Consider the following 14,107-nt stretch of genomic DNA (forward strand, 5'->3'; position numbering starts at 1 on the left):
AATAACTTCTCCGAGTCTGTGACACTTGTTTGCATTTTTGTTGTGTCTTTAGCATGTAAAACATTTTTAGTTTCACTGTAGTCAAGCATTTTGCTTTGTTTGATTTAAGCTTTACTGTTTGCTCAATGAATTCTTGATTCTGAGATCAAAGAGTTATTTTTCAAACATTTTCTTATAAAGGTTTTACTTCTCATGTTGTGATCTTCGATGCACATGACATTTATTTAATGTAAAATAAATAAATAAACAATAAAATTAAGTAGTTTATTATTTTTTTTTGGTCTCCATATGGAAAATCAGTTGTCCTTGTACCATTTATTGAATAGTCCATCTTTTTTCTGTTTATTTATAATAGAATAAATCTTGATATCTGATTTTGGTAATCTTTGTTATTCTTCAAAATTTTCTTATTTCTTTATGCTTCTATAGGAACAGTATGAGCTTTGCCCTGTCAATTTCGATGAAAACCTTACTGAGATTTTAATTGTAAGTACAACAAATGTATAAATCATCTTTGTGGCGGAACAGAGGCCTGTTTAAAGCTGAATCCTCTCTTCTGTAAATATTTATTCAGGCTATCTTTTATGTCCTTTAAAAATGTCTTAAATGTTTTTTCCCTAAAAGTTTATTTACATTTTTATTAGAAGTATTTATAGGAGCCCTGAAGTTTTGCTTGCTGTTATGAAATTATCTTAAATTTCCACTATATTTTGTAATTGATAGGGTGGTTTTCTGAGAACACTAATGAATTTGTGAGTTGATCTTGTAACTTGCAGAATCCTCTTATCTTTTCTAATATTTTCTCTGTAATTTTCTTGGATTTTTCTAATGATATTTTCTGCAAGTGGAGATCCATTTTATGTCTTTTAATCTATTTTAAAAATCATTTGTTTATTTTTCTTATTGCATTAGCCAGGGCTCTTGGATAATGTTGAACAGTAGGGGTGACACCAGGCCTCCTTGGCTTCCTCCAGAATTTTTTCAAGGAAATATTTCTAGCATTCTATCATAGAGAGGCCATTCAGTATAGTGGTTAAAAATGCAAGCTCTGGGGTCAAGTGAGTTTGAGATTAGACTCTTATCACTAAAATGTTGTATTACTTGGAGTGTAGGAACTTCCATACAGTTCTGCATATCGGCTGTACCTATTTATATTCCCGCCAACAGTGTAGGAGGATACCCTTTTCTACATACCCTCTCCAATGTTTATTCCTTGTAGATGATGGCCATTCTACCAGAGTGATGTGATACCTCATTGTAGTTTTGATCTGCATTTCTCTAATAATTAGCAATGTTGAACATTTGTGCTTATGGGGCATCTGTATGTCTCTGAAGAAATATCTATTTAGGTCTTCTGCCCATTTTTTTGATTGGGTTATTTGTTTTTGGTTTGTTTTGATATTTAGCTGTATGAGCTGTTTGCATATTTTGGAAATTAATTGCTTGTCAGTCACATTGTTTGCAAATATTTTCTCCCATTCTATAGGTTGTCTTTTTATTTTGTTCATGGTTTCCTTTTCTGTGCAAAAGTTTTAAGTTTAATTAGGTCCCACTTGTTTATTTTTTGTTTTTATTTCCATTAATCTAGGAGATGAATCTAAAAAGATATTGCTGTGATTTATGTCAAAGAGGGTTTTGCCTATGTTTCCCTCTAGGAGTTTTATAGTATCCAGTCTTACATTTAGGTCTTTAATCCATTTTGAGCTTAGTTTGTATATGGCATTATCGAATGTTCTTATTTCATTCTTTAACATGTACCTATCCAGTTTTCCTAGCACCACTTATTGAGGAGATTGTCTTTTCTCTATTGTATATTCTTGCCTCTTTTTCCATAAATTTATTGAATTTATGGGTACATGGGTTTATTTCTGCACTTTCTATGTTGTTCCATTGATCTGTATGTCTGTTTTATACCAATACCATACTGTCTTGATTACTGAAGCTTTGTAGTATAGTTTGAACTTCAGGAGCCTGATTCTTCCAACTCCATTTTTCTTTCTCAAAATTGCTTTGGTTATTTGGAGTCTTTTGTGTTTCCATACAAATTTAAAACTTTTCTGTTCTATCAAATGCCCTTGATAATTTGATAGAAATTGCGCTGAATCACTGAATCTGTAGATCGCTTTAGGCAGTATAGTCATTTTAACAATATTGATTCTTCCAATCTAAGAACATGGTGCATCTTTCCATCTTTCTGTATCATCCTCAATTTATTTTATTGCATACTATAATTATTGGAGTACAAGTCTTTTGTCTCCTAGGTTGTTTGTTTGTTTGTTTATGTGATGGCAAATGGGGTTGTTTCTTTAATTTCTCTTTTTGATCTTTTGTTGTTAGTGTATAGAAATGCAACAGACATTTGTCTGTAGATAAGGCAATCTTATAATGATTTATTTCTCTCTTTGTTTCTTTTCCTTACTCAGCTATTGTGATATTGATTTATCATCTGAGTTTTTAAAATTATTTAAATCATATTTTTCAATTACACATTTTTCTTAGATTCTTTTTCCTCTTCAGTATTCCTGCTCCCATTTTACCTATTCTTGGTAATTTTTGTTCTTTATTGTCCCTTTGATGATTATAATATTACTTGTACTTTTATTAGATTAAAAAATGTACTCTGTGTAATTTGTTTATCTCATGATCATTGTTTTGATTTCTGATTTTTATATGGTTCAATGTTATTTTTAATTTTCATTTGGTTTAGGTTTTGCTGTTTGGATGGTGTGCTTTCTTTTTTAAGATTATTAATAGCTTCTTCATGAGTTTTGTAATTTTGCTTTGCAGGGTAATCTTACACAGAAAGAGTTTTGTTTTCTTCTGATGTATTTCCTCCCTTTTCTAGAAGATTTATAATGTTTTCCTCCAGTGGATTCTGGGTCTGCTATCCAGAACTATGTTTTATGTCAACCATTTGAGATCGCTGCTCCATGGACACTGGGAATATTTTGATGCTATTACTTCAGGGAGCTTATGGCTTGGATCACCTTGATTCCTGGCTACAAGGCTGGGTCTGCATACACTGGTCTCTTTTTTCAAGTGGCTGTAGCCCCAGACAGTGGTCACAGCAGTAGTTAATTTTCCATCTCTTCTTACTAACAGGGGAGCTCAAACTCCAACTTGACTCCCAGCAGGGAGCCTAACTGAAATCTTCAGCCTTGCTTCACATTAAGCAAATTGAACTTTATTCCCTGTATAAATTCTGAATGCTCCGGCCTGCTTTGGACTGGGGATCCAGGGGCCTGTAGCTTCAGTCTATTTCTTAGCTTGTTTTTATTCTGTTTTTCATCCACAGAGATGTTTATGGTGGATCTGAGGTCAGCTCTGTGTTTTGGAAGTTCTCTTTGAGGTTGTTAGTTATCATTATTGTGACTTTGGAGCATTGCCATCTGCCTGGATTTCTCCCTCTGTTTCCTACCTGGCAGGACAAATGGTATTCCCTAAATTCTGCCTGCCATCCCCCTGTTTATAAGGTTTCTTTATGTTTCCATCAAACATAGAATAAGTGAAATGCATTACCAGGCATTTTCAGATCTTTATTCACCTGGCCTCTGTTCTCTATTTATATGGAGCTGCTTCTAATTCCCTGATTACACTTGCTTCCAGGCTTTATCTCAGGCCATTTCTCCAACTGATACACGTTCAACCTTCTGTCTGATTTGTGTTTGATCTCCCTGATCTTTCTCATCTGCCCCTAATGTCACTTCCTCCCCATTCCTCATTCCACATACATTCATTCTCCTGCCCCCACCTTATATTTGATAACACCTGTCTCCTTCCTTAAACTACTGTTTCATCAGTCTCTCCTCCAAAAGAGAAGATTCTTGTGAGTGTCTCACTCAGTCCTTCACCACTACAACTAGCATGGCAGAGACACCCAGTAAATGTTAGGGAAACAGATAAATGAAAGAAGCATAATTCTCTCTTGCACTTCATTTATTCCTTGCTGTCCAGAGGGAGCCCTGACTTGCATGTAATGTGGAGGGAGAATCATTCCATCCACATCGCCAGCTGATGAGATCCCAGGGCTCAGCCTTGAATTCATCAAGGAAATCTGGAGCTTTGGGGAGTGATGGAGGGCGAAGAGGTGGGATTCCAGTGTGGAACTGGGAGGGTCCAGAAGAGGTGAGTCGAAATGTCCAGTGCCCTGTGATAAAGATATTCCTTCACCACTGCTTTGTGTTGCTGGAGAAAGGACACATGGATTTTCCAGGACTGCTGTGATCTGTGGCGCTGTGGTAGTTATAGAGTGTATCCCCACCTCTTGAACCTGCTGATTCTTGTAGATTCACAAGTGAAACCTGGTCTAAGCTCAGAGGTCCTGGGAAAGCAAGATCACCTCCCTCCAATCTGAAGCAGACGTCGTTCTATGTATTTGGACATAGTCTTGTGACATTGGCTGATGCCAGTTGGTGCTGGGGCATCTGAGTTCTAGCATTGATCACTGAAGCAGTTGTTGAGCCTGGCTTTCAAGGCCATCCCTCTTGGGAAGGCTTTGGCGTGCCAAAATCTCTCACCCCCTTTCCTGCACCATTTTTATATGCAATCTTGTTAAAGTCCTTGCCTTTCATGTGGAGGCCAAGATGGTGACTTCACAAAGGTCAGGAACTGGGGACGCAAAAAAAAAATTTTCCTTGAAAGCTTTAAAATGAATTATTTATAGGAATAATAAACAGTAAACTGAAAGATTCGAGACGAGAAGCCTGGTATGTAGATGAGATGAAAACTGTGATATTGGGAGATTGTTGCCAACATTTTCCCAGCGCTTAAGTGGTTTTATCTTTGCATTTTCTCTACTACCCTTCATATGCTATCCCTCTTTTAGAATGAAGCTATGTGTAAATTTCTAAAATTTCCTTCTTATCAAGAGGGAGGGTTTATATGTATACTTGTAACTGATTCATGTTGTTGTATAGCAGAAACTAACAAAACCTTGTAGAGCAATTGTCCTTCAATTAAAAAAAAAAAATCCTTCTTTAGACTATGGTAATGGAACTGTGCTATCCCATTCCTTTTTTGTGAAATCCTCTGTTCTGCTGTGGGACATGAAACAGCTGTTCAGGCTAAAAGTGAAGTGAGGGGAGGGGAGGAGAGACCTCAGAAGAGCAATTCAGAATGCCCTGCAGTTGTTTTGAAGCCTGTTTATGAAAGAAGCTGAGGAGTGTTTTGGGAAGAGTGTGAAGTCAGGCAGGAGAGTAGCCCACCACCATCTTTGCCCTACCGCTTTACCAGCCAGCTGGCCTTGGGTCAGTCACTGAATACCTGTCAGCCCACCAACTCTCAAGGTCTAAGTTTGCCCACCTATAAATGGGAGAGTTGGGTTGACTCAAGGATAGTCAGTTAAACCGCTTGGGAAAAATAAGAAGGGAATTTAAGTAACCAGAGCAGTGGCAGGAATCCTGGCAAACAAGGAATGGTGTGTTACCAAAATGTAACCCCAATACATGGTTACCATGCAGAAAAACAGACCAGGCATTGTTAGCATTTCTAATTATTTCAAAAAGCCCCAGATCTAGATTTTTATGTGAAATATCCTAATTTCACATCTAATTAGCAACTCATTAAAAAAAATAGAACAAACTAGCAGTGCCCTGTTGAGGCCAAACAGACACATCTGTGGGTTGAACACAGTCTGTGGACAGTCAGTTTGCAACCTCAGGGGCAAATGATCTTTGACTCCAGATGCACACTCTGTCTTCAAAATCAGGAAACATGGACTGACCCAGCCCCGGATGAGCATTCTGAGATCCTGGTAACTGACTGCAGCATCGGCTTCCTGATGGAGACTGGGAATGCCATCTGACTCCTGTCTAGATAGCACTGTCTGCAGAAAGCTTTAACCCTAAGACATCTTGCTTCTTTGTTAATAAGGGAGATGAACCAGAGTTTAAGGGATGTTAACGGTGCATTGGCATCAAACTGAGACTTCCTCCTGGAAGTAAATAAGAATTGAAAGGACTGAGCAGGGAATAACTTCCTCACAATGAAATTTGATGTCAAAATGCTGTCATCCACCCCCAAAACTACCTTGTGGGGCTGCCTCAGTATTTAAGCGTTGTGATTGTTCAGTCACTCAGTCATGCCCGACTCTGTGACCCCATGACCTGTAGCTCACCAGGCGCCTCTGTCAATGAGATTTCTCCAGCAAAATACTGAAGTGGGTTGCCATTTCCTCCTTCAGGGGATCTTCCCGACCCAGGAATAAAACTCCCATCTCCTGCATCACAGGTGGGTTCTTTACCACTGAGCCACCAGTGTTATTAATTTAATACCTTTTTGTTATTGAAGGATGTACCATTTATAAATCCCTGTTGCATTCACTGGGCTCTCATAGCAGCCAAGAGAGAAGACCTGTCCAAGGATTATTATCCCAAGTGGACATCCTAGATTCAGGAAGCTCAGAGAACGGACATAAGGCATTCCAAATCCCTCAGCTCAGAGTTTTCCGAACTGGGTTAGAGCCTGGGTCTCCTGACTCCTCTGTTCCCTCTGCTACCCTATGCTGCCCACTCGGAGTCAGTCCCCCAGCCTCCTCACAGGTGGGGTTTGCACCCCAGCTCAACCCCTGAGCAGCTGTAACACATCAGGGCTTGAAGAAAGGGTGGCACGCATGCACATTCTGATGCCTCAATGGTATCACAGGAACCCCAGATGGTGCTCCGGACCCCATGAGGTGCTCAAATGAACACCCGGTCTCTTCAACTCGTTGGCTAACTCCCTAGCCCCTACTTCCCAACTTCGCTGTTTGAATTCCATTCCTATTAAAAAACAAAACAAACAAAAAAACACTTCTGAATCTCCGTCCATCTTGGATTTGTCCAGTACTGAAGAAAGAAGGGGCTTCCCAGTAAAGAAGGGGCTTCTTTACTACTGGTAAAGAACATGTCTGCCAATGCAGGAAACATAAGAGACTTGGGTTCGATCCCTGGGTCAGGAGGATCCCCTGGAGGAGGGCATGGCAACCCACTCCAGTACTCTTGTCTGGAGAATCCTGTGAACAAAGAGCCTGGTGGGCTGTGGTCCATTATGTCACAGACAGTCTGACACGACTGAAGCGACTTAGTACACACAAAGAGAAAAAATTATTGTAACATTCAGGAATACTTGAAGTCGTGTGATTCTTTACCAAGTAGAGTTGAATTTTTGTGAGTATTGAGTGACAAAACATTCAAACCAGATAGAAAACAAATATATTAAAGCATTTGCTGAGATAGTTTGGTGGCTAATTCTAGACCTAAAAACATTCTTGTTTTTTTTCACTTGGTTCTTTGTCCTATTTAAGCACTGGTTGTCAGAGTTAGTAATTAATTGTATTTTACTAAGACATCTTAAAGGTCCTGTAACACAAGACTGCAGCCCTGGAAGGTTCTGATTTTCTTATTCTGCTAGAGGACTAAGGGACTGTGGGAATCAAGGAACAAGGACCACAGTGAGTGAGCTTGCAGCAGATGGTGGACTAGGTCATTGTATAAATGAAGTCACATTTGTGTAAAGAGACACATTTTGCTATCTTTCTGTTTTTTAAATTAGTTTTAAACTGCTCAGTGGCTCCCCACCGCCCCAACCACTCTACTTCCCTGCAAGTTTGGAAACCAGTGATGTTCCAGGGAGGCAGAGATCTTGTGATAAAGGACTTGCTTCAGGCTTCAGACTTCATTGGAGCTTCAGGCTCCATTTTACAGCTTGCATATAAAACTATGTAAGTTGGCCTAATGATGGAAAGGCTGATGCTGTCAAATGCTAACTGGTGTGATTAGAGGGACATTCAGATCTCTCTGAGCCTGTCTTCTCTTCCTGGTACCCAAAGGCACAGGTCTTTCCCGGCGGCAAATCAGTCTCCTCGTTACTTTCTCGGGTCGGCACACAGGTCTGCTCTGCCCGGTGTCAGGCCCTGTGAGTCAGCAAAGCCAGGCCGCTGGGCCAGGCTGGTTTCTGACACCAAGAGCAGAGGCAGGGCCCCTGCCCCAGTAGCCAGGGATAGCTGTGGACACGCAGAACCATGGCGATGCCACAGCATGGAACTCCAAAAATCACAGATATTCCAGGACCCGAAGCAGTGACAAAGGCCCAGGGACGCAGGTTGCTTCTGCTTTCCTGTTTGATCTGATGCTTACCCAATTGATGGTTTAGAGAGAGGGTATGAGAGTGGGGCTATTCTTTGTAGTTTTTAAAATCCAGTTTGCAACAGAAAAGCTATTTCGGACCATAACATTTGGCCCTGCACAAACTTATTTCAAGGTCACAGTAAAGCATTTAATCATTAAATTCATGCTAAATCCTAAAGTGTGGGTCTCCTGGTCCCCTTCAACTATTCCATTGTATAGTCTGTATCAGGAAAAATGGCTTTTGTCAGTAGCAAAGTCAGAAGTAGCAGAACTTCTGAGTGTGTTCTGCTGAACTTCTGAGAGTGTCATGTTTAACACAGTATTTTAAATTTCAGATATAAATATCTGAGCTAAATAGCTAAATGTCACCAAGATATAAATGAAGAGGTGGTAATAACAACCAAAATAATATGTTGATAGCATCTGGCACTTGTTCAGCATGTACTGTGCTGTGTTCCAGCCACATGGCTGAGAAATTTACCCTTCATGGATGCTACCTCCGTGGTGGGCTTCCCCAGTGGCTCAACTGTAAAGAATCTGCCTGTAATGAAGGAGACGCAGGAGACAGGTTCAATCCCTGAATCAGGGTGATCCCCTGGAGGAGGAAATGGCAACCCATTCCAGTACTCTTGCCTGAAAAATCCCATGGACAGAGGAGCCTGATGGATTATAGCCCATGGGGTCACAAAGAATCAGATACAACGGAGTGACTGAACACGCAACACACACACTTCCATGGTTCCCTCAACTTTAAATGATTGTGTCTAAACTTTCAGGCAATTATATGAAGTAGTTGATATCACCTTCAGAAACACTTGTTACCAACAGATTTGCATTGAGTGTTTATTATGTTCCAGCTGCGAGTCGAGGTCCGTGTGATCCATAAAAGTTTGATAACATAGATATACCCCCTGTCCTGGGGCTTGTGGTCTTGTGGGGAGAAAACGTCAACCACAAAATGCTTCTCTTACAAAGTGATGAGAAGAGAGTTCAGATAGGGTCTGGAGGGAGGGCATCTGTCTGTGCGATGAGTTTGCAGACAGTCCCAGACCAAGCTTTGAAGTGGGCAAGATGCTGGCATGTTCTGGAAGCTGCAAGAGGGACTGTGTGATTGGTGATGGTGACGAGAGTGATAAAAGTGAGGTTGATGAGGTTGGGAGGAGCCAGAGTGACCCGGGATGTTCACATCTCCTCTCTGAGTTCTTCTTTGTCTCCTCCTGGTACCCAAAAGAGAATCCTGTGGGTCCTGGGGGAACTGAGATGAGGAAACGGAGTCAAGGAGGCATGCAGTCTTCTCTTCTTCATGGCTGCATAGCTTATAAGAGCTATAAAGTACAAAATGACAAAATAGGGACTTTTTTTTCTCTCTCATCAATATATAAACATTTATCAGCCTCTTTACTCCTTCTCCATCCTCCACCCCCCGCCCCCACTTCTCCTTCTTCCTCTTCCGCTCCTCCTCTTCTTTTTCTTCTTCTTCTCTCTCTACCCATCCTACCTCCATCAGCAACTGCGTGCCAGGAATTTAATTCTAGGCTCACGATATGTGATTGAATTCTCATACTCACAGCTCCTTTTTCCCCTGAGTTCCCATTCTCCTGGGTCTTGTTTTCAGTAACTGATGATGCAAGCTAAGGTAGGGAAAAGGGCTATAGACAGAAGGGGACTCTTTTAGATAAGGTGCCTTACACAGAGGATACCTCTGAGCAGAGGCATGAATTCCTGAGGAAGATGTCATCAACCCTGCAGTTAAGAGAGCTTTGTAACTAGCATTATCAAAGTCGAGGGGAAACGTTGTCCTCATGGAGTAGGTTGACATGCACTGTGTTGCGTGTGTGTATTCATCAGATTTTTTCCCAGACCAGCCTGCAAGGAAAGGTCAGCCGAGGTTACATAAACAAGGGGGATTTGGCGGCTTCAGGTTCATAAAATTTTACTCGGTTTGGAGAATCATGGAGGCCATGTTCATGAAAAGAAACACACTAGCCAGATGGAAGTTTGAGTGTATTTGGGCCACGTAGCAACGCAGCCTTTGGTGTCCACCCATCAGGAATCAGTTACACCTGGAGAGACAATTATGGCATTTTCAGTAGAACATTCTTTTGGCTCATTCAAGAGCAGACTTCCATAAAAGAGTGAGGGAGATTAATGAGCCCAGCAACAGCCAATAGGAATTCATGGGAAGACCAAATGCTAATGCGTAATTGCCGTTGGGTCTGACGAGTGCACTCTGTCCCCATAAAAGCCTGAAGATTAAGCCATACTTCAGTCTCTCCATTTTATTCTCTATTTTTTTTCTGTTTCTGAACAGAATTACTGTTGCTTGGGAAATTTAATACAGAGTAGAATTCTTCCCATGATTAGGATTAGCTGTTACAGTATAAGGTGAATGGCAAAGGACCATTTGTCATGTTGACTTTTTGGAATGTCTAGACACGAATAAAAAATTAAATGGCATAATTATTCTTTTTTTATGGTTGTCAAGTGGAGCCATCTATTCAGGATTAAATCTGACAATTCACAGATCAATTCCACCCATTTTGGGTTTCTTTATGGCTATGGCCAAGATGTTTCAGAGGGTGCTATGTGATTTGTTGGGTTTTGTGCAATTATCATACAGAGGAGAATGATGTGTCTTTGACTTGCTCTAGAAATTGCCTGCACATCCATCCATGCTTCCGTGCATCCATCCAGAAGGTCTTTATGGAATATCACGAATGACAGAGAGATGAGTAAGTCAAGACCTTTGTTCCCAACATGCTTTCAGGCTACTGACCAAAAAGCAATAGGACATTACCCCCTCAAAGTGGAGAACTGCAAGATGGTGGCAGGGATGCTTTGGCACCAGGGGGAAGGGCCTTAATGGAATGAGGGTGCTGGGGCTAGTTTCTCATTAACATCAGTAATGATGCTCAACCTTGGAATCGTGTGGGAAAGAAGAATGTGTGGGAATCTTGCAGGCTGAGAAGGTGAGAAGTTCTCTAAGAGAAGGAAATTCTGAGCCTGCGCACAGGCAAGAGGGTGGGAGAGCAAGACTTACTCAGTGAACTGTAGGAAGCTGGCCCAGCTGAAGTCTCGTCTGCATAGGTGTTCAGACAGTAAGGGTTGGGGATGGCTGGGGAGGAGTGATCAGCCCTCAGGCTCAGAAGCCTTCATGGGCAAGGTTATGAGAACCAGATTATGAAGTCTGGGGACCACTAGAGTGAACTTAGATTTGATGCTAGTAACTATGAGGAAGCATGACCATATTTTCGATTGAAAGTATCTGGCCAGCATCTTGGAAGATTCACTGGCCTCTTATGGAATAATTGTTTTATATGGGCAATTTTTTGCAAGGATTATCTCAGAAGAGTAAGGCCTAGAGTAAATGGTTATAGGTTATGGAGTGTGGACGCCTCTTGATTCTTTGTCTGTTGGTCCTAACAGCTCTTTCATAGACTATGTTTAGAGCAAGTAAATAATCTGAACATGAAATCTTGCAGATAATTTTAAAAGGAAAGAAAAACAAAACCAAAAAGCTCTTTATTATACTTCTGTGACACATGTTACCTTGGAAACACGGCCGTGGTCTGATATGATTTCTTGTTTGGTCTGGAATGCTTTCCGTTTTGCATTCTCACAGTGCCTGCCCCAGTGCCTGGAGCAGAGAAAGATACTCAGTTAAAGATGCAAAACGTTGGTTTGCTAATGACTGGAACCAAGCTGTGGGAGACCCGTTTGAAAAGTCTGTGACTCCCATGTGTGTTGAAGTGGGGAACACCAGTGACAATAGCAGGTCACTCACAGCACTAGAGCAACAGCTTGATAGTGACATCTTCCTGGGGGCCTCGTGGAAGCTGTAGCACGGGGTCAGGCTCCCACGTCATCCACTCACTGGTCGGTATTACCACCCCCTGTACAGAGAGGAGTGCTGAGGTCAACTGAGTTCACGCTCAAGATCACACGGATGAAGAACAGAAAAGCAGGACATGATTTGCGGGTCTACTTCACAACGATGTCTATGACTTTTCTTTCCTATTGCTATTTCCAAATATTTCCAGGTGTTTCTTGTGAAGGAGGAAGCACATTTGTTCCCCTGGCCCCAGAGGAGAGAAAGCAGACCTGGGGGCTCCCCTGCTGGGACAGTGAAGGGCTTGGCAGGACTTTGTGACTGCCATGGCTCCCAGAAAACAGAACTGCCTTTTCTGCAAGACTGTGCCCACCCTGTCCCTGGAGATGAGACACTGCTGTGAAAAGTAGGTAACCATCTCTCAGGGGATCTGTAGAATAATTTTTACTCCGGTTGGTAGAACAAAATATATTTACTTCTATCTTTACAATCTTGAGATGTTCTTTGGATAGTAACGGCCATTCCTGACATCTGGATAATATTTCACATTAGACAAAAACACTTACATGGAGCATCTTATTTAATCTCAAATGGCCTCCTTTTTGGGAAGAAGTAGCTGCTGCTCAGAGAAATAGCAGGACTTGTCCAAGGATATGTGGAGTGAATGAAAGATGCAGAAGACAGACCTGGATCAAATAATTCCAAGATCAGAGCTCCTTCCTATCTACACATTGTCTATACAATGGAGTGAATATCCAGGTCTGTGGGGAAGGATCTTATACTGTAGATCTGGGGAGTCCCTTCCCACCATGGGTCACATGCTGAGGCTATTTCTGAGACAATCCTCCCTTTTTCATGGCTCAATATCCCCAAGGCCTGCACCCTGCTCCGGGAACAAAGCCTCCTTCAAGGTCTCCTTTAATCATCCTTGTCAGTGTAATAGGTTGCTTCCTGTCCAGCTGCCCCATTTCCATAGGTAATTTATACATCCAGAGATGCTAGAGTGTGGATTCTTACTCCCATTATTTCATGTCTAGGTTCTCCTTCCTCCCATGTGAATCCAGGACACAAGTCTTAAGTCCAGACTTCACAGCCCAGAGGGGCCACCCCCTGCTCAGCCAGGAGCACGCTGACTCCCGACTGTGGAAAGTTTGCTGAGTCTAAGTGCAAGCAGATGTCTCCAGCTGCTGGATCATACAGTCATATGAAACCAATCACCCGCTATGCACAAACATGCATCATCAGGCCAAAGTCTGAAGATGCAACCAACTCATCTTGCTTCCCGTAAGACAGTGGGTGAGTAGGAGTGTGGGGTGTGGGGAGGCTGGTCAAGGCAATTCTTCTAAGGGCAAAGTGTGTAAGGTTCAAAGGCATCCATGCATGCTAGGTCACTTCAGTCATGTCTGACTCTTTGTGACCCCATGGACTGTAGCCTACCAGGTTCCTCTGTCCATGGGATTCTCCAGGCAAAAATACTGGAGTGGGTTGCCATGCCCTCCTCCAGGGGATCTTCCCAACCCAGGGACCAAACCCACATCTCCTATGTCTCTTGCATTGGCAGGTGGGTTCTTTACCACTAGTTCCACCTGGGGAGTCCTTCAAAAGCATAAGGATGGTGAAATTGGGCCAGAGGATGTGCTGCTCAAAGTTATAACAGACACTCAGACTCATCCTGTGATACCATCTGAGCACTTTGCATACTGTACTCATGGGATAACAAAGGTTTTGGGGTGGGGGTGATGACTTCCTCATGATCTTATTGCAATCTAGTGGCCCAGACAGAGCTCTATCAAAGATCAAAACATCCAGTCCAGTACTCTTTTCATCACTAAGGTTGCCTGTGCCCTTGACTTCCTGGTGGGCTTCTCCACGTGAAGTCTCTTTTGTTTTGAATCCTGTTAGCTTTTGGGGTGACTTTTCCTAGCGAAGTAAACTTTTCTAAAGAATGATGATAATTAATGCCAGTTAATGAGGGTTAATATTAGCTTAGGTTAGATGTTCTATGTAGTGTGTTATACATAAAAATGTTCAAATGCCATGAAGTAGGCTTTTCCCTCTTCTATTTTGAAAAAGAGGAAATTGATACTCAGGAACAGAAAGCTGCTCAAAGCCACAGAGCCTTTGTAGGTGATACAGTCTAGATTCCTATCAAGATGAGCCCCAAAGTCTTCCT

At 41.8% G+C, this 14,107-nt stretch overlaps 1 long non-coding RNA gene across 1 annotated transcript; it reads left to right on the forward strand.

Moving 5' to 3' along the window:
• The first annotated feature begins 427 nt into the window (after window positions 1–427).
• LOC122431751 lies at window positions 428–13,221 on the forward strand. The gene is made up of 4 exons (XR_006266625.1): window positions 428–486; window positions 10,757–10,837; window positions 12,146–12,340; window positions 12,972–13,221. It is a non-coding gene; the product is annotated as an uncharacterized LOC122431751 (long non-coding RNA).
• Window positions 13,222–14,107: the final 886 nt, after the last annotated feature.

This window comes from Cervus canadensis, chromosome 30 (genome assembly GCF_019320065.1).
Source record: "Cervus canadensis isolate Bull #8, Minnesota chromosome 30, ASM1932006v1, whole genome shotgun sequence".
Classification (NCBI taxonomy): domain Eukaryota; kingdom Metazoa; phylum Chordata; class Mammalia; order Artiodactyla; family Cervidae; genus Cervus; species Cervus canadensis.